A 21965-nucleotide genomic window follows, 5' to 3' on the forward strand; every position below is an offset into this window, starting at 1 on the left:
CAGCGGCTCCGACGGCGGCACGCTTCTCCGTGGATGCCAGGTGCTTTTCTCGATGCGGTGCAATGCGTCGGCTACAGCGGCAACATCCTTGTTCACAGATGCGACAGCAGTGGCTGGGACAGTGACACGCTTCTTCTTTGTGCGAGACGCTTCTCTCGATGCGGTGCAATGCATCATCTACAGCGGTGACACCCTTGTTCAGAGGTACGATGGCAGCAGCTGCGGCGATGACTCGCTTCTTCTTAGGTGCGAGACGCTTCTCTCGATGCGGTGCAATGTGGCAGCTACAGCATCAACACCCTTGTTCAGAGATGCAACGGCAGAGGCTGTGACATGCTTCTTCTTCAGTGCGAAATGCCTCTCTTGATGCGGTGCATTGTGTCAGCTCCAAAAGCGGCACCCTTGTTCAGAGATGCGACGGCAGCAGATGCGACGGCGAAACACTTCTTCCTCTTGGGTCGCGCTTCCAGCTCATTGCGACACGCAGTCCCTCAGAAGACCCCAAAACAGCAGCAGGCACTTCCAAAGAAATCTTGGGGAGCTGGTGGTTGAAGTATGTTGTCCCTGAGACTTCAGCAGGAGGCAAGCTCTACTCTCAAGCCCTTAGAGATCCTTACAAGTTGAAATAAAGTACACAAGATTCCTTGTTTGTCCAAAAGTGATCTAAATTCTTGGGATCAGGGTCCCAATACTTATACCCCAAAATCCTTTGTCTTCTGAGGGCAGGGGGGACTTTGCCCAGTCCAAACCAGTTCTGGAGCAATCTGTTTACATGACTCCTTCTTTCCTTTCACAGTGCAGAGCAGAAACATCAGACGCCCCACAGGAGGTGGAGCCAGCATTGTGGAGGGAAATCACAGCCCTGGAGCACTTTGTTGACATGATTCCTTCTCTTCTTTCACTGTGCAGGGCTGAGACATCAGTCCCACCCCAGGAGGTGGAGCTGGCATTGTGGAGGGAGGGCGGAGGCCTATTCGGGTCCCAGGTGCAACTCCTCCCTCCCATCTAGATGCAGACCTCTCTATTTACCACTGGGCTGACTCATTCTGTCCCCGAAATCCCCCAGCACTGTCACTCAAACTCCAGACAAGGGATACACAACCTAGCAGAGGTTGGCTTGGATAGTTAGACAAGAAAATACTTACATTCTAAAAGTGGTATTTTCAAACACAGAATGTTAAAACCAACTTTGCTAAAAGATGCATTTTATCATTCTGAGTTCAGGCATACTAAACCCGTATTTCTACTGTGTTCCCTGGGTCAGTTAGGATTATAAGATGTAATAATCTAACTGCTCATTCCGACCTATGGAGAACAGGTAGCCTTGCAATAGTGAAAAACGAAAATGGCTGTAATTCACCATTAGGACATGCCACATACCCCAGGGCTTGTCCTACCTTTTTCTTACAATGCACCCTGCCCTTGGGCCTACCATGGGGGTGTCTGATATGAAGGAAAGGGAAGGCTTAGGGACTGGCAAGTTGGTGCCCGTGCTCAGTCAACATGACAGTACAAGACTGCACATAGGCTCTGCAATGGCAAACCTTAGACACACTTTTACAGGCTGCTTCTGTGGGTGGCACAACTAGTGCTGCAAGTCCACCAGCACCATTTGGTTTACATGCCCTGGGCACACTCCACTGTACTAGGGTCTGACAGGTAAACAAAACCAGTCAATCATGGAAACAACAATTCAAACATTAATTTACAATAGGGAGCACTCGCACTGTGGCACTTGACAGCAGTGGCACAGTGTCCAAAGCATCTAACACCAGCAGAAATACATGAGGCAACAGCAAAAATTGAAGGGAGACGCACGCTAATGGTGCCAGGTCTAACTTTCATGCAGAGTCACCCTGTGTGGCTTCCTGAGGGCTTGTAATAATGGTTCTCTTCCAGCCAGTACAATGTGGGACTGTGTTGTAGCATGGGTGTTGATGTTTGTGTTTCGACACAAAATCCAGGGTGTACTACACACTTTGATCTATATTAAAACGTTATTTGGGACTGGGCACTGCTGCAATGAGTCTTGCTGCCCTGCCTGTGTCAAAATAAAAGCTGTGAAATGTTTTCAGTCCTAAAGCTACAGTGCATTCCTAATCTTGGGCCCTGCGTGGTACACAATGGTCTGCCATGTGCCAATGTACCCATCCTTGCTCTATGTTGCAAGAGTGCCTGTGAAGTGGGGTTGATTTAATCAGTGCCAGAATGGAAGCCTACCTCCTCCTAATCATTTGTAAATTGCAAATTATCTGACAGGTGTGTAGTGCAGAATACAGCACACATGTAACATGGTAGAAAGATAGAGCAAGAAACTAATTTCACATAGTGCCTCCATAATGCTAATGCAGGTGAGTGGATAGTGTTGTTCCCCTTGCACAAATATTAATGGTTCACCTTGCAGTAACATCAACAATGTTCTTTGAGGCATATAGAGACCAATGAAAATGCCTTAGAGGGGCATTGCCTGAAAGTCAGTGCTGCCTGTACCTCACTTCTTAGCATATCAAAAGTAATGCACCAGTGATGCAAGAAGATCCCAAACTAGTCTTTAATGTCACCTACAGTTGCAGATGTAGGTCAACTAAAAGTAACCTGCTCTGCAAGGCAGGCACATTTGGACCATAGTGTATTGCTGAATACTTTGCCACATACCAAACCAGTCTGTGCTGTTGTAGTGTAAAAGCACTATAATGTGTTGTTCAACAAACACAATGGCACATTCATCAGCTTTTGATGTGATGCTTGCACGTGCTGGAGATTTTCTTGTGTTGCTTCCTGTGTCTAACACCTCATGAATGAGGCAACCACTGTGTGCTCCAATCTGAAACATCACAGGACATAAAGGCCATTATACCTTTAGTATTTGTCAGGAACGTAGCTCTCCTTGCACAACACAATTCACTCCTGCAACTGAGTCAAACTTGCAACATGGCTTATGGGTGCCTCCACTGGTATAAGGCTGCTGCCTGTTACATGTTGCAGGCTCAATGTCTATCAAAACAGCATGTGTAGCAATGCAAGTCAACCCCTTTTGGTTTGGCATGGCTATTTACTATTGTCCTTAATGCAAGACTCTCATTGTCTCAAAGGTGTGGTCTGTGTGTGCTGCATAGTGTACCCCAAACATGAGCCATTGAGTCAGATGAAAAACAAGGTGGTTATGTACAAGGCACCTTGTGCAGTATGTGTGTTACTGTCAAAATTGGAAAAAGTGATATATGTCTGGTGCAAGGGGCTTATAATCAAGCCCCCAAGTGCCTCTAGTGTTGCTACATTTTCCATGTGTAGTATTCCAAAACGCTCATACTAAGGCTAAATCTCCCCATGCTCAGACTGTCCCTGGATTACATTTGTTGAAAAATGGAAACATGACACATACTGAAGTATATTTAATTCTGAGAATCACATTTGAGAAAGATGGTGTCATCCAGGAATACATAACATTTCCCCAACAACTAAAACAAAATCACTCCAAGGTTTAAGGATGCCTGCTCATGTCCATGGAATCCCATTATGATGCAAGCACAGGTGAAATGTGCTCAAACCTGAGCCCTCACCTACAATATGCATCATCATAAGGCTACATTTAACCATAGGGCTGTACAGCTGGATCCCCAGTGGAGCATGCCGGTGTCCAATACATGTACAGAGGCCACATTGCTAAGCATGGATCTTCTCTGTAACAGCTGTGTACTTTATGGGCGGGCATAGCACACACAACAGGCAGTGTGGGTGTATTTAGGAGGGGTGTGGGCGCACACTGCTTCACACTACAGAACTCACTTTTCCCGGAGTGTGAGTGTATTTGTAGAGTTTTGCCTATGGAGGGATTAATAAGGTATTACTTTTCAGAAAGGTTCACACTAATCAACATATACACTGTTGTGTCTGACAGCGTCTGCCCTGTGAGGAACATGGTAACAACCCATTACACATCTGAGTAAATTTGCTAATACATCATATATGTGAAGTATTCCAGCCATAAAATGGAACATGTGTTAGGAGGGAACCTGTAGCCTTACTTCTACAGCATTACACATATGGCACAGCTGCACTTCAAGAAACAAGGTTAAGCAAGGTACAGGATAAAACATTGTGTAACTAATAATCCATTCTGAAAGGGATGATATGTAACTTCAATATACTTGCCCATGCTATGTGTATAAGCAGGCTAGAATAATTGTGACATTATCATACGCCTCTCAAATAGAGGAGCTACTTTAACCACAGCCAACTAACATTGGTTGCCATGTAAGTGTCTGGTTATGTCCATCATAATCTTGTTGTACCACGGAACATGTCAAGCTATGTAGGATATGGCTGTCAACAGTGGCTGTAGAGAAGTCCTGTACCTGGTCACATTTGTTAATTGACAGTTCACACAAGTTCATGTGAAAATGAGGGAGACAGTAAAAGTATGTGGTTTCATCAAAAAGCCCTTGTGCGGCTGGTATGTCACTAATATCCATGTCAACAGTGAAGTATTACTGGCACTAGGGCCAGACATACAATGGTTCTCCGTCTTTTCAGCGCTCTGTGTCACCACTGTCCTGCTGTAATGTCAAATCTGAGGTACTCTAGTGTTGCATGTTTTTCAATGGCATATTAACAAGTCTATGTATAAAGATTTAGTGTACCTTTACATGTGTTCAATTACAAAATAGTATGCTTAGCTTTTTCCATTGGTGTTGCTGTATGTGACCACACAACAAAATCTTTGTTGGCCTTCTTCACAAGCCCCTTGTGCCACCGGTACATCAATCCCAATCTGTGTAAAAGGGTTGTACTTGAGGCGCAAGGGGCTTGTAAATATGTCCCTGAATCTGTAGCATTACTAGATTTAAAAAAGATCAAATTAATATGGGTCCCATCCTAACACCACACCACGGATGGCTTTGAGAGGTACTATGATGCTAAAAGTTAACATTTCTAAGTGTTAATTCCTCATACAACGTGTGCTGATTCCTGTTACACACATAGAAAGTGCATATTGCCAATTCGGCTTTCTACAGTACTGGAAGGTGCCCTTACCTACCTATCAACAATCAGCCCATCAAGTTATTCACCCTTGCACCATGGTGCATGGGTGAATGCCCTGCTCCAGGGTTGGCCTGTCTGGGCATGTGCCATGGTAGAGTAAACAAATTTCTAAATCTACTGGGAAATGTTGCTATAATTTGTTGAAATTTACATTTGATCCTGTGTTGCATGAACTTTTCTCTTTTAACTTACATCATGGTTACAAAGTGATGACAATGAGTATTATCCTAGAGGTATATATTCTTTAGTGAGTAGATGCCCCATCAGGCATTGCCATATGGCTCGTGAAGGATAATCACGGCCAAAGAGACACAGTTGTCAAGAACGTCAACGAAGACGGGGTCCATCAGCTGCTGGCCCCCTTCTTCGTTGACGTTCTTGAGAGGATAATACTCTGAGATACACTCTACGCGGTCGCCACCTCCTTAATTTGTTGACATCCGGGTGATTACATCCTTGGTTCATCCGATCGGGCCTGTTATACGTTCTACTAAACTCCTGCACTTGTAATAGATCTGGACTCACATCCTTACAAGTACCAACAGAAGGGGTATCCAGAATATCTTCGCTGAAGAGCCCTTCTTTCTTAGTGGTGTTCCTACTAGATATCCTGCTTGCATCATACTGAACTTCCTCTTCAAATATTTACATGGAGGATCTTTAACCAATGCAGTTTGTGCTTTTAGTGCGATTTCTGTAGAGATATGATCCACCACTTCTAAGCTGCCCTGAAGAAGTCCCAAGTTGGGACGAAACGCGTCAGCTGTACTGTGCTTTTCTACTTCAAATAAGAATAAAGGAATCAAAACTGAAGACCTCTTTTTCCATGTTATTATTTGCATTTGAATCATTTTTCCTGCTGACATTGTGTGGTACACCTTTGCTTTTGTTCATATTTAGTTGGGGATGGCTCTGTCACAGAGGAAGTTATTTTTGATGCACAGTAAGAACAACAAGCAGGTCCACAGTGTATGCAGAAACAACAGGCAAAGACGACAGCTATGCCAGCTAATAATATCAGAATCTTCCAACCCCAGGTAGACAATAAACTCCAAAACCATCCAGAAAGGGACCAGGTACCAGTGTCTGCATGTATTTCAGATGCTAAACGATGCAACTTTTGAATAGCCAAATGGACAGAGGGGGCGGAGTCAGGGATATACACGCAACAGGAGCTGCCGATCACACGGCAAGCTCCTCCTCAATCCGCTAAGATAACGACTAGCACCATACGATTTTGAAGAGAAACAAGTCTCGTCGCCTGAAGCTCTACCGTCAGATTAGTTAATATACCAGCTGTGGTATTTATAACTCTCTCAACTACCCTAGACAGGCGCCTTAATTCTTTACTAGTGATATTGGTTCCCCAAATAGGAAATACTCCCTTGACAATGTCGATAAAGTGCTGTTCAGGAGTATCAGTTTGATCTATCTCAGATGTATCCAATTGGCGTTTTTCTCGCATTACAGGCAAACTTTGTCCATCAAAGTGATGATCCTTATGATAATTGGAGGGAGCTATATAGACAGGTGGATACAGAAAAGATAAATAACAATGACCTGTCCATCCCCGGGGGAGCCATGTATAGGCATTCTCGCCACACACAAAATAAACATTTGGAGGGGATAACAACGGAGAGCTACTAAAGGTACATAGTCGATAAGTGTAATTACAATGACTGTCTCCCACTGAAATGTGCCCAGTTCCCTGCACACAGAATGTAGAGGTACTATTTAACCCCTTCGGCGCTGATGACGAGCTCAGCTCGTCATCAGTTGCGCCGCTCGCACGCTGATGACGAGCTGAGCTCGTCATGTAACGTTGCCGCGTAGCACGAAAATCGCCGCAGCGCGCATGCGGTTAATATAGGTACTGGGATAGCTTTGTCATCAGTAATATTTCGATCCTGAAATTGCTGAAAGTACTGAGTAAATTAAATTCTGCAAAGTCAAGAATTTCACTTCTCAACCATGTAACATTTTCATATTCTGTATATAAATTCATGCAGGCACTCGGATCAAGTGATCCTTCCCCGTTATTACCCTGTGGGTCAAAACCCTGGTGCACCTCTATATAGGCCAGGATAATTTCATAATCTCGTTCAGAGTTTCGAGATGAATCTACCGTCTAATGCAGGTACATGATAGACAGTAATTTAAACCAGGCTTCACAACTTCCCAAATAAGATAAAGGCAACAAAATAAAAAGATAATGTCTATGCATTACTGAGGGTAGCAGACCACAAACCCAACAATTGGTTGTATTGGTAGCACTATGCGTTTGATGCAACATTTCTACGAATACATTTTTAACATAGGTCTGGCGATGCCTTTATTTATGAGGGGCCAAATTAAGAAAGAAATGCTCAGTCGGTGGAGTGGAAGTTCCTAACAGAGTATGCATAGGATGATGAAATTCTAAATATAAAAATACACTCATTATATGATGAAAAGTGCTGCAATGGTGATCACAAAAGCGACTTTCACACGTGTTGTCCAAGAAGAAAACAGGGGTACATAAGTAGGCATATATCGAGGATCGAGAGGGTGTTCCTCCTCAGGAATAAAGCGACCAAAGGGATACATTCTAACTAAAAGTCCAAACTACACTAAGGGACGCAGTCCAACCTGCCAGAGGGTACTTCTTTCCTGTGTTCTTCTAGAGCCTCGCAGGCAGGCTCCTATCGTTCATCAAAAAAAAGAAGACAAATCCATGCAATGATTTTATATACAGTTGCAACCTGGGCCTCTCTTTGGATCCTTAGTCTTTCTGTTTTGAACAGAGCAATACGATATTCCAGCTCTCAACGTGTTCAGTCCAGTGTCTCGCTCAGCCCCCTCAAACTAATCGAGCAAAACCCCTTCCGTGACTGATGCTCCTTCCTCTTGCCTTTTGATTCCCTGCGCGTCAGAAAAAGGAACAACACAAGGAGCTCTTTTACTCTCCTGGGTTAAAACTCCCTCCGGGTTCTGTTGATCAAAAGGAAGCGGGAATGGTCTTTTCTTCAGGTGGGAAACGTGGATCCAATGTTTCCGATGGTTCACCTTCACCGCTGTCCGAGAAGCCAGTAGGATTTGGACTGGTTCGGTCTACCTAGGCTCCAGGCTAGATTTCGGTTGATAATTCCTCACCAACACCCACTGGCCAGGTTCCAAAAGATGTCTCGGACCCTCCGGCAGGGGCTGCAGCGTGTCTGACACCTGTTGATGGATAGAACGAATGTCTTTATGGTGATAGTCCTGATCGGGAATGGGGGGTGATACGTAAGGACATTAAAGCTAAAGGAAAAGCGTCAGGCCACTTTAACCCGGTGCTTTCCTGTATTTTAGCCATTTTCAATTTCAAACTTCCATTATATTTCTCAACCAACCATGCAGACTGGGGGTACCGAGCAGCATGAAATTTCTGTTTTATGTGTAATCCATTACAGATATGATTGTTAAGATCTGCATTAAAATTCCCCCCGTTATCTGCCCAGATCACTCTAGGTAATCCCTATCTAGGGAAAAACTCCTTAATCAAGGCTTTTGCTGTCGCTAGAGCAGTGTTTTTTGGTGGGGTAGGCTCCTACCCATTTTCTGAAAGCACAAACCACCACCAGAACATACTTCAAATTATTCACTCTTTCAAACTGAATATAATCCATCTGAAGTACTTCAAAAAGTAGGGACGGGGTGCAAAAGTTCCACTGAGAACAGATTCCCGCCCTCCCGGATTATGTCGTAAACAAACCATGCAATGATGAACTAAATGAGTTGCAGTTTTGGCAATATGAGGGTTATTCCAAACTGGATCTAACAAAGCACAAATGCCTTTCGCTCCAACATGCGCTGTTCCATGAACCATAATTACTACAGCATTAACAAATGCATTGGGAAACATCCACCTTTGTTTCTCACTCAAGTCAACCCAACAACCATTATAATCCAACCTCCCCACCTCATTTTCCCAACGGGACAGTTCAGCAGGGGTAGCTTCTTTCTTTATTTCTCGGACGCTTTCCATGGTGTTATCAAATTTATCAGACTCCTCAACCCATCTGGCCGAACTTACATACATGGGAGACAATTTAGATCGAGCAGTTTCCGTCGCTATTAGATCAGCAAAAGCATTCCCTTCTCCCACAGTATCCACTATTGCCTTGTGTGCACTACATTTCACAATTACAACCTTTCAGGGCAAAGTCAAAGCAGTTAAGAACCTTAAGATCAAAGGGCCATGTTGTATTTGTTGGCCATGTGAGGTGAGAAACCCCCTTTCTGCCCACAATTTTCCGAAACAAAGAGCAACGCCAAAAGGCGTACTGGCTATCAGTGTAAATGTTTACCCTTAATCCCTCACTTAACTCACAGGCTCGCAACAGTGCTATTAACTCAGCTGCTAGCGCGGAATGATAGGGAACTCGAGAAACCTCAACTATGGTGCGAAGGGTGGTAATTGCATAAGCACCTGTCGTTGTGCCATCTGGTAACTTGAAACAGGAGCCATCCACATACAACTCCCTTTGGGGGTCAGATAGGGGTGTGTCTGTGAGGTCCACCCGTCCCTTCATTTCCTCCTCAACCCGAAATATACAATCATGCATGTCATTGTTTGGCTCGTCCGAAGGGAGGGGTAATAATGTGACTGGATTCAGAGAGGCACACCTTTTGATAGTGATATGCGGAGTGTATAAAGTCAATTCATATCCAGTAAGACGTGCACTCCTAAGGTGCTGAGTCTTAGTTTTATTCAAGAGCCCCACCCTCTTCAATGTCTACAGGAGCCCCCTTGCGGCCATCGCACGCCAACACAACCTCAACATCATCTCCTACGCCGACGACACCCAGCTGATCCTTTCCCTCACCAACGACCCCGCCACCGCCAGAACCAACCTACACGAAGGGATGAAAGATGTAGCCGAGTGGATGATGACCAGCCGCCTGAAACTGAACTCAGATAAGACGGAAGTCCTCATCCTGGGATCATCACCCTCCGCCTGGGACGACTCCTGGTGGCCCCCCGCCCTGGGCAGCGCACCCAAACCAACAGACCACGCACGCAACCTGGGCTTTGTCCTGGACTCCTCCCTCTCCATGACCAGAAAAGTCAACGCCGTCTCCTCGTCGTGCTTCAACATCCTACGCATGCTACGTAAGATCTTCCGGTGGATCCCCACCGAGACCAGGAAGACGGTCACCCAGGCCCTCGTCACCAGCTGACTGGACTACGGCAATGCCCTCTACCCCGGAACCACCGCCAAGCTCCAGAAGAGACTCCAGCGGATCCAGAACGCCTCAGCAAGACTCATCCTCGACATCCCCCGACACAGCCACATCTCCGGACACCTGAGAGACCTGCACTGGCTCCCGGTCAACAAGAGAATCACCTTCCGCCTCCTCACCCACGCACACAAAGCCTTACACAACCAAGGCCCAAGATACCTCAACAGCCGCCTCAACTTCTACACTCCCACACGCCAGCTTCGATCGACCAGCCACGCCCTCGCCGCCGTCCCCCGCATCCGAAGAGCCACCACAGGAGGAAGGTCCTTTTCCTACCTGGCCGCCAAGACTTGAAACTCCCTCCCGACCCACCTCCGCCTGACCCAAGACCACCTCGCCTTCAGGAAGCAGCTCAAGACCTGGCTATTCAAGCAGTAGCGGACCCCCCCCAAGCGCCTTGAGACCCTCCGGGTGAGTAGTGCGCTATATAAATGCAGTGATTGATTGATTGATTGATTGAAGAGTGTATCCACAGCGTGCGGTACCATCACTGGGAGGTCAGAATTTAAAACGAGTCCTTCCGACTGTCGGATGGCCACCGCCACTGCAGCAGTAGACCTCAAAGAGCTGGGAAGTGCTCTGGCGACATAATCCAACACTGCCAAAAAATCAGCACAAGGCCTTTGCTTACCACCAAATCCTTTTGTTAACATAGAAAGTGAACAACCGTCCACTTTGTGTACATAAAGCACAAAAGGCTTTCGGTAGTGAGGAGTCCCTAGGGCAAGTGCAGAACAAAGAGCAGTTTTGAAAGAATCAAAAGCCTTCTGACATTCATCAGTCCAAGGTACAGGTTCATGCACATCTCTAGTGGTTAGGTACAAAAGAGGTTTAGTAAAAAGAGAAAAGCTAGGAATCCACTGGTGACAGTAAGAGGTTATGCCAAGAAATGCACGAACATCACGTTGAGTACGAGGAACAGGCAAATTAAAAAGAGTAGACCCGCATTCAGGAGTTAGTTTCCTCCCCTCTTTCGACAGTAGATGACCGAGATAGGTCACCTCCTGTCCACAACATTGAAAATTAGAAAGAGACACTTTTGTTACCATTGGCTGCTAAATGCGACAATAATATTACCATGGCTTCCTTACAGCCTTCCTCAGTGTCTGATGCCACTAATAAATCGTCCACGTACTGCAGGAGGACGTCCCCTGGAGGCAAAGTCAATTTGTCTAAAAGTACTTTCAAAGCTTGACTATAAATACTAGGACTCTCCGTATAACCCTGAAGAGCGCGACAAAATCTAAAGCTGCGCCCAGATAACGAGAAGACGAAAATATGATGGCTATCAGGATGTATTGGAATGCTAAAGAAAGCATTCTTCAGGTCTATAACGGAGAAAAACTTAGCTGTTGGGGGAATCATAGTAAGAATTGTTGTGATATCTGAAACCACTGGATATTGAGGTACTACTACTTTATTAATTTCGCGCAGGTCAATTACAAAGCGATAAGTATCAGCATAATCAGGGCCACTTCCTGTAGGGGTCTTTTCCAAAATTGGTAATATAGGGCTATTACAGGTATTCGAAACCGTTTCTTCCACTATGCCTTTGTCGATTAAATCCTGTATGATTGTCAATAATGCCTTCTCACCAGCCGGTGAGATCTTATACTGCAGAATACGGGGCAGACGAGCATTTGGTTTTAAAGTGATAGAGACTCGCAGAATATTTAGAAGTCCAACGTCCGTATCACCAGTCGTCCACAACATAGATGGAATAACAGCAAACTCAGGAGAGAGGGGTTTATTTTTCGTAAAACTCTGCCGAGTGTGCTGACCAGGCGATTAATTAGTTTAATACAATCCATCAGAAGAACAATAAATCTTTGCATACAATTTCTTCAGCAGGTCCAATCCCAAAAAATGTTCCCCACAATGTGACGTCAACAAAAATGGGGAATCCACCGTGACTGGACCTATGGTAAGTGGGAGAGGTTTAGAAATGGGGCTTACTACCGGGATTCGAGAAAACTCGACTGAAACATTATTTTGCCTAGACAGAGCAGCCCCTGGGGCCAGTGAACGAGCAACCGAACTATTCATTGCACCCGTGTCTACTAGAAAATCCTCAACAGTTCCCATTAATTGCCCTTTACCATAAGGCCCTCTCTGATCAACGGGTACTGCCACTTGGCCCCTACTCTGTCGTGGCTGTCCTACGCATAGCAATACCTATCTGGCCCGTCAGTTCCATAATCTTCGTTATAGTACTGTCGCCCTTTTGAATTATCAAAACAATTTTCCCCTGCCTCACCTCGTATCACCTCTTCTCTTCTCATGTCACTCCGATCAACTCCTCCTCGTCCTCTTCCCCTGCCTCTCACGGCTCTGTTTTGTGCTAAGAGGAAAGGCACTGAGTTCGCCAATGCCCTTCCTGTTTACAGAAAGCACATTGGTTTGCTCCCAAAGTAACACCTGGACCTCCTCCTCGTCCTCTTCCCACCCCTCTTGGAACAAACCCTCTTCCCACTTCATCTCTACCCCGTCCTCTGTCTACTTGCTGTAATAACACTCGAGTCTTAAGATCCTTCATCTTCTTGTCAGACTTATCTTTGCTCTCGTTTTCCCTATTTTCATAATATTGGGCCATACTCAAAATAACAGAGGGAGTAGAGGTGGTCCAAGTACTTTCTTCTGCCTGGAGCCGGGCAGATATTTCGGGCAACAGATAAGTCACAAAACGATTAACAAATAATCTTGTCCCACCTTCCACTGACAAATCTTGGCCACTAAAATCAATGAACACCCCCTCAAATCGAGTAAAGAAATCAGACACACCCTCATCCTTCTTCTGTCTGCAGGAGGTTCATTTATCCCTATCCACCTTCCTGGGTGGGATTAAAGAATGCATATATGTAATGATATGTAAAGCTAAAAATGTCAGTTTTTATTTATCTCCGGGTTTCCGATCCTTGTCTCAGTCTTTAATTTGGTCCCAAGTTCCTCCCAACTCATTAACGTGAGGATGATCGTGCACCTGTCGCCATACATGGACAGGGACCAGTAACCCAAAAAATAATTCAATATCATCTAAAGTCATCACGGCTGACGAAGCGGCCTCAGTAAGTTCCTTAGAGTAAGCAGTGGGATTTTTCCGAGGGTCAGGTAGTTGGGACTTCAGGGAAAGAACCTTACTTGTTTTCCAAGGGGTATAAACCCATTGCTCTTGGAGCCGGGCTTCAACGCGAGCTTGAATGATTTGTTACCATTGTCCCTGACCTCAGGGATTTCGGGATGGTAAATGGGATGAACTTCCCGCATGGGATACTGGGAGTCCCAATTCGGGCATTTAGTAAACAGCCTTTCCTGATACTTCATTATAGTCACCAGATTCCCATATACATCTTCTAATCCTAATTCAAATTTATGTGCACGGTCCACAATGTCATATAGGACCTGTGGGGCTCTCCCATCTGCAAAACATTGTTCCCATAGGGAAATTAAACGATTGGCCATGGTTTCAAAAGCATATTGCTGCATAACTGGTTTGTAATCTGGTGGTCGGAAATCTACGAGTTCTGCACGAGCGGGAGTCGACGGGTTCCGTACTTTGGTTGTTTGGTTCTGGAAAAAGACATGTCAATGGTGCCCCATATATCTGTAATTGTATAGATAGCGTTCCGCACCCATTGGGATGCTTGATCTATTACCATCTGTTTCTCCCTGTAGCCCACTGTAGCGCGGGTATACAACCGTCAGGCACCCAGAGTCCTGGAGGCATGGGAGGGTGTCGAATCAATCATTGCGGGCGTCGACGTGGCCGACAAAGAAGGCCAAGCTGAGGCCGGTGAAGCTAATGTTACAGAGGACATAATGGGAGGTGACAGGCCGCTAGTTAATAATGTAGCCATGGCTGGTACTGGGGAAACAGGAGTGAAAGTTGCCCCCGTAGGGGCGGGGGCTGTAGTAACAGCCAGGGCCGTAGCTTGTGGGGCGGACGAGGCGGGGGCCATTACAAGTGGTATCGCAGGGTATACTCATTGCGGGGCATAAGGAGGCGGAGGACGCACATCCAATAGGTCCTCAATTTCATCTTCCGGCTCGGTTCGAGCTGTGTACCTTTTATCCACCTGTAACCTAAACTGTCTATCTATACATTCAACATTTTTCACGGTTTGTTCCCTATCGTATGCTACAGCTTTCTGAGTTATGGTCTGACCATTTTTCACTTTGAGCAATTTTTCTTCCCTATGCGACGGCGTTTCGCCTCTTTCTGCAGCAGCTTTAAAGAATCGAACATTGCCTGCCGGCTTCTTTTGGCGAACAATCGATCCTGTAAATACTGTATCTTTTTATCATTGAATGATCCAGTTAAGGGCCATTGCAATTCCACATTATCCTTTGTATATTTGTGCCATAAATTATTAAACAAAATAGGCATAAGGCCATGTTTTACATACATATCAAAATTTGGGCTGCCCTCTGGCGGAGCAGGCTGGCTTTCATCCAATCCTCCGCTCTTACGGCGGCAACATCCAAAACATATTTTACTAAAACACGACATTTTGTTTATCAACAATACACCCGCACACAAGCTCTCAAACATGGCCATTTTCACTCATGCTCAATCTCTCCTCAAACAGGGTCTGACGTATAAAAGACGGACAAAACATATAGTATTTTACATTGACATGTCTTTTTTCCAGAACCAAACAACCAAAGAACGGAGCCCGTCGACTCCCGCTCGTGGAGAACTCGTAGATTTCTGACCACCAGACCAACAGATACCAGAAACAGGCAGTCCGGAGACTACCAAGAGGCCATCAGACAGGAATTAACCACAGTCCGGCCTACAGACCATCCCGTAGTCTTCTTCGTTCACCTTCAGGACTATTCTGACTGAGCCAGCTGCCTTTGCGCCGCTTCAGATGTGCCCAAAAGGTTACCCAGGTGCAACCACGGGCCTTTCCGAGAACAGTCCGGCCGGGTGAGCACCACACGTGCCTCACCAAGGCGTCCGATCGAAAACCTCTATTATTCACCAAACAAGTCCGTGGAGCATCTGCCCGTGCAGCCTCAATGCAACCCCGTCAGACCTCCAAAGCTCTCCTTGGTACACCGACCACCAAAACCAAATACAGTTAACTGTTTCAAAGACACCGCTCAACAGCGTGATGCAAAGATATCAAATCAATACACTCACCTGGTGCACACAGGTATGATTGTGTGTTCTCCACTGCCCACGTCTGCAGACCAACACGGTCAGTTCCTGGGTTGCGCCCATAGGACTCCCGCGAGGGGTCACCAGCAGCTGGGGCCCTCTGATCACGAGAGCAGAGTTCAGCCACAATCGTTAGTCAGTCCACCCCCTCGACCAGAGTTCCCCTTTCTTTGTCCTTTCTCACCCCGTACACGGGAGGACGACCTCAAACGCGGAGTCCCACCAGAGTCGCCAACTGTCGAATTACAAAAATAATCTATGGAGCTATACCTACCAATAGCACCCAATTATCGTCTTACCAAATAATCAGTCAGTTGGCAGTGAAGGAAAGTCAATCGTTTATTAGACAACCAATACTCTATAGAGGAGCCTCTCTGACGTCACCCAGCCAGTGCGTGGAGAAGACTGACCATTCACACTCAATACATGGCATATATACTTTCAAGGCGTTACATGAGATCACCGTACATGGAAAAATACTGATAGGCACAGTAGCTTAAAGGAAAGACAGTATATTGCACACAAAGCTCGTTTAGAAGTCTGCTAATATTGGGAGGGTCCCTTTCGTCTTGGTGCCTGGGATCACGGGTACAGCGCCTCCAGGAATGTACCTATCACCTCTGAAACCAGATGCGACCTTGGGTCTCAGAACATGGAAGAATAGTATGAATTCAGCTGTCTGTGTAACTCATCCAACAGGGCTTACTCGGCTGCTGGAGGGTGGCACGTGACCACCGTACAAGTCTAATGCACGTACAACAAAATGGAGTCTGTTTGGTTCTCATTCTGCGTACAAAGAAAAATAATAATGCAGGAGTGGGAAAGGAGTTCCTGTATTGACGTAACTAATTCGTCTGGACTATGATATACGTCTATATAGATACATTATGCTAACACGAATATTTCGATAAATGTAGAGAATTGATTTCATCCCTCAGAAGGTCCAGGTGGGGGAGCAGTGGATGGTCCGGGGCTGGAGCTGAGGAAGGTCCACTTGGTGAAACAGTGGAGGGTCCAGAGGGTGGAGCTGAGGAAGGCCCAGGTAGGGGAGCAGGGGATGGTCCAGAGGGTGGAGCTGAAGAAGGCCCAGGTGGGGGAGCAGTGGAAGGGAAGGAGGTTTGGTCAGTTGAGGGTCCAGCCTGTGAAGATGAGGATGGTCCTGGTTGTGGGGAAGATGATCCTCCTCCTTCTTGTCCTGTTTGGGTATCCAGTGCAAATAACAGTGGCTTGTTCTTAGGTGAGCCTCTTTTTTAAGTTTGAGGTATTGACGTCCAGCTCCATGCTACAGTGGCCCACTCATATTGCCTGTCCATCTATCTGAAGAAATGGGCCACATGGTGAATGTGGCAGCTTTTGCCCAGCCTGATCCTGTAAAGCCTATCCTCATCTGGTGTCAGGGTGGCTGTAATAGAGGCATTATCACGTAAGAAAAAGAGTCGCACACCGTCTTTTTTTAAGCCTACTTTTTTTCGTCTCCTTATTCATCCATCCTTGTTTAACCTTATTTTTTTGAAGAGTGGCGTGCTCGCTGATTCGTGCCAAGCCCACACGGCACGTGTAAAACATAAACACAAAAGTAGTGGGGTATTTCTTTGACCCCACCGCAGCGGCAACAGCCCTATTTGAATGTGCTAATGCTTCCATTGTTTTTCATGTTTTAACTTTTCATCGTTTCATAATCATATCGTAAACCATAATTAATGCACTGCTCAATCATGTTCATTTAAGTCGTATCTCTTGAACTTCTCATCATGCACGGCGGATGCAAATTTTCCAAGTTTCTAGTGTAATGGCGGGCCATCCGAACCTCTTGACCAAAAACACGAATAACGCAAGGTTCCATTTAAGCAGTTTGTTTATTTGTCCAATGCATTTCGGACCCTTTGGGTCCTTCGTCAGGGACCATACTGTAAATGACAATAAAACATATATTTAATAACCCCTTATTTAACCCATGATATCCAATTCTCTAAAACGTACTGCGCGTTAACATACATGTTATTTAGACTTACATTTTTTAGACATTGTCATTCATACAGCGTTTAAACAAATATCCTCCTTCTATCTAATTCATTAGCATAACGTCATTCCCTTCGTGTGTTAACAGAATAAAGACTCTCTTCATTCATCCTGGGGGTCAACTCAGAATCCTCCCTACATTATTTCCGTGATAACTTTCCACACCCTTTCAACCCATAGTTTAATTTGCACATGTTAACTAAACCTTCCGTCACCCTTCGTCTATTGTTTCACATTTTCTCTCTAGCTGGGGGTCGCGTAACTACCCACCCTCATTCTTATTTCTTGAATCTTCACCCTCAACGTACCTGCTCACTTCACATCATCTTCCTGTCCTATGTAAAAATAGACGCTCTCTCTGCTACGTTGTTCTTCGTCATTTTAAACTCCAAGCTCCCGCCTTCATAACTGAGACCCGCCCTTCTACTTAATCCCATTGCATGCACCTGAGTAAACAGACACTCGTCGGGGCAACTACATCTCCCATATCACCTTTTGGTGACGTGCTATATTGTCCGATCCAAATTCCCAACGTTGTAACATAACAATGTCTCTATTTCAGAATATTAGAGACATTGTTATGTTACAACGTTGGGAATTTGGATCGTACAATATAGCACGTCACCAAAAGGTGATATGGTAGAAGGGCGGGTCTCAGTTATGAAGGCGGGAGCTTGGAGTTTAAAATGACGAAGAACAACGTAGCAGAGAGAGCGTCTATTTTTACATAGGACAGGAAGATGATGTGAAGTGAGCAGGTACGTTGAGGGTGAAGATTCAAGAAATAAGAATGAGGGTGGGTAGTTACGCGACCCCCAGCTAGAGAGAAAATGTGAAACAATAGACGAAGGGTGACGGAAGGTTTAGTTAAAATGTGCAAATTAAACTATGGGTTGAAAGGGTGTGGAAAGTTATCACGGAAATAATGTAGGGAGGATTCTGAGTTGACCCCCAGGATGAATGAAGAGAGTCTTTATTCTGTTAACACACGAAGGGAATTACGTTATGCTAATGAATTAGATAGAAGGAGGATATTTGTTTAAACGCTGTATGAATGACAATGTCTAAAAAATGTAAGTCTAAATAACATGTATGTTAACGCGCAGTACGTTTTAGAGAATTGGATATCATGGGTTAAATAAGGGGTTATTAAATATATGTTTTATTGTCATTTACAGTATGGTCCCTGACGAAGGACCCAAAGGGTCCGAAATGCATTGGACAAATAAACAAACTGCTTAAATGGAACCTTGCGTTATTCGTGTTTTTGGTCAAGAGGTTCGGATGGCCCGCCATTACACTAGAAACTTGGAAAATCTGCATCCGCCGTGCATGATGAGAAGTTCAAGAGATACGACTTAAATGAACATGATTGAGCAGTGCATTAATTATGGTTTACGATATGATTATGAAACGATGAAAGGTTAAAACATGAAAAACAATGGAAGCATTAGCACATTCAAATAGGGCTGTTGCCACTGCGGTGGGGTCAAAGAAATACCCCACTACTTTTGTGTTTATGTAATAGAGGCATGACATATACATCAGCCTAAACTTACACATTAACACTTGTACACATTCATAATCAGGCAATGAAAGGGGCAGATTTAAAAGCCCCTATCGCCAACTCAACTTCACTTTGAAAGACGTTGTGTTTGCGATAAGGGCTTAGCCTTATTTACAAAGCAGCGTAAAGCCACTTTGTGTGGCTTAACGCTGCCTTGCAAATGAGGCACCCTTTCACACTATACTTAGTAACAAAGGGAAAGGCAATGGGTGTTTCGGTGGGCGTTCAACCTCAACGATCATTGATTTTGGTGATACCACAGATTACAAGGTGAAAATATGGGCCACTGTCAATAATATGGACATGGAAAACCTGGACTTACCCTTGTGCAAAAAGGACAAATGTTAAATATTTCATATAGTAGCTGTTTACATGTGTGCTGTGTTGTGCAACACACATAGAAACAGAAAAACACACTTGATTGTTATCTAAAGAAAGGGACACCATCCTGCACATGACCAATCACTCCCCTCAATGTAGGCAACCTTGCACTATGGTGCAATGGTAACTACATTGTTGCTAGGCAGCAAAATATTGAAGCAGTACAGGGAGAAACGCAGTGCTGCTGCATAGTGTTGTTAGAATGTTGCGTTACTGAAGTGATGGAGTGTGGGGTTAGCCTTCTTGGCCAAATGCCACACTTCGCCAATTTAATTGTTGCTAGGCCCATTCGCTTTGGGATGCGAAGCATAGAAGGACAAACGACCTCACATCTCCATGAACATCATGGGCCTCTTATGAGTCCCCTTGCACATCTGTAATATCACTGTTTATAATGTTCCATTGCACATGAGCTTGCTCCATATTTACAAAGGGGAAATGAGACACATTTCTGTCTCAGTGCTGCCTTGTGAATACCAAGCTGGCTTCTGTGTCATGGATCGTTGCAAAAAATGTACATTCATTGGACGCCAATCGCCACATAAATGAGGACTACGGTTTATTGTCACTGCTATTGAGTCATAGCACATATTGACTCTGGTGCAGGGCCAAAAACAAGTACCTCTCCAGGGTGACACAATGTGGAGGGACAACGATGATAAATATCTCCTTTTCTCTATGTTTTACTTTTTCCCATCTGTGCTCCATTTGTCAGCACACATAGAAACAGTAATGTTTGTAGGCATACATATCTTCCTTTTTGTTGTGCCACCCTTACTCCTCTCCTGGAGATGCACGAGTGTGTTGGGCCTGCCTCAGAGTTCAAATGTGTTGTGACTCAGGGGTAGTAACCAAAAGCACTGTATGTTGCAGGTATTGCACCAGATGCACCCATTGGCAACCCCCGACTGGCTGCAGTGACTTGAACAATATTGAATAGGCAGGAGCTACATGACAAATAATTCCTTAGTACTGAGTATTAAATCTTGAGATTGTTCAAGCGCAAATGGAATGTATCATAAAGTGAGACATCTGTAGGGCAAGTAGATAATGAATGAGCCCCCACGTAGTCTGTGAGTATTGCCAGATTAATATCCAATGGACAGTGCCACAAGAGATCTCACCGTGCAGCTCTGCATCATGAAAAGATATGTGAAGCACCATGTCAATTAGATTGGGGGCCTTTCTGTCCAACTATCAGACACAGATTTGTCACACAGCTGCAAATTGCCAACCCAGGCCTTCTTGCTCCAAGGTACAATTGTGCATGTGTTGGTACATGACAGATCATTGTCTGATAGTATCTGTGGAAATGGCAGTAATCCACTCATTCTCAATGGTATTTTGCTTTCATGCTCTTTTGTCATGACACAGGCTAGAAAAGTACTTCTATTTGTGGTAATTCCAAGCTGCAAAGACAAATGACAAAGCTAGTGCAGGAGATAACTCTGGAGAAAAAGAGTTGGTCTATGTGAAGCAAGACATTTTGCACAAACGTCTTTTGTCATTTCAGCTCTGGTGACACTAATTTACGACACCCAAAGGGAAGATCTTGTCAATGATTTGGGGACTCCGAACTGTGACTTCTAATCAGCAGACAATTGAAAGTGGGGCTCACAGATAATCGCATTAGATTATGGTAATCTGGTCACAATGCTCATGTCAGAGGATAAGTATTATGTCAATCATGCCACACTACTGCTATTGATGTGGCATCTATACAGGGATGCCACTGACTAATGTGAGCATGAAGATGCACACATGCTAAGTGCAGTCAATTCTTGACCACATTTAAAAAAGGCCTGGAGTACATATGTATGTCAGGATTGATATACAATAATCTGTGTGAATGATTTGAATGTGGGACATGCTGACAGTCCTTCAAGAAGATGCAAAGGGTAATAGGGTTCAGGCAAGGTATTAGAATCCTTGTGGTTGACATGTCGTATGTACTCCACGGTACAACACAGATTTCTGTGAGAGCTTTTAACACCTGTCTATGTTAGATCTGCAGATGCATGTCTATGGATAAATGTCAGTCATGGGTGACATGTCACAAAAGTCGTGTTCTGAACAATACAAGTGTTTTGGACCACATTTTGTGTTCAGTAGGTAACTGCCTAGATCATGTATTTGTGCTTCTACTATTTTCATGTCTCAAGTTGACATTGATTATCCACAATATCTGTCACAGATAAGCTGTGCTCCATTTATTAGGTTCTGACGTAGGGCGGCGCAACAAGGAAACTTTCTGCACTGCCCCTCTGCAAAATATCATAAATGTGGTTCAGATTATTGTAGTCACGCATGTGCATTTGGTACTGAGAACTCCTTTGGTCTTCCATGCACATGTGATGTGCAACAATGCTACATGAGATGCTGATGCATCTGGCATGTCTCAGAGCAAAGTATGTATGTAGAGACATTATAACCAAACAGACAAGAATAGAAATTAAATTAGACTCACCAGTGGCATTAGGATCACGGAAGCTCGCCACCTCTTCCTGTGTGTATGGTGGGGACAAC

Source organism: Lissotriton helveticus, chromosome 6 (assembly GCF_964261635.1).
Source record: "Lissotriton helveticus chromosome 6, aLisHel1.1, whole genome shotgun sequence".
In the NCBI taxonomy this organism is placed as follows: domain Eukaryota; kingdom Metazoa; phylum Chordata; class Amphibia; order Caudata; family Salamandridae; genus Lissotriton; species Lissotriton helveticus.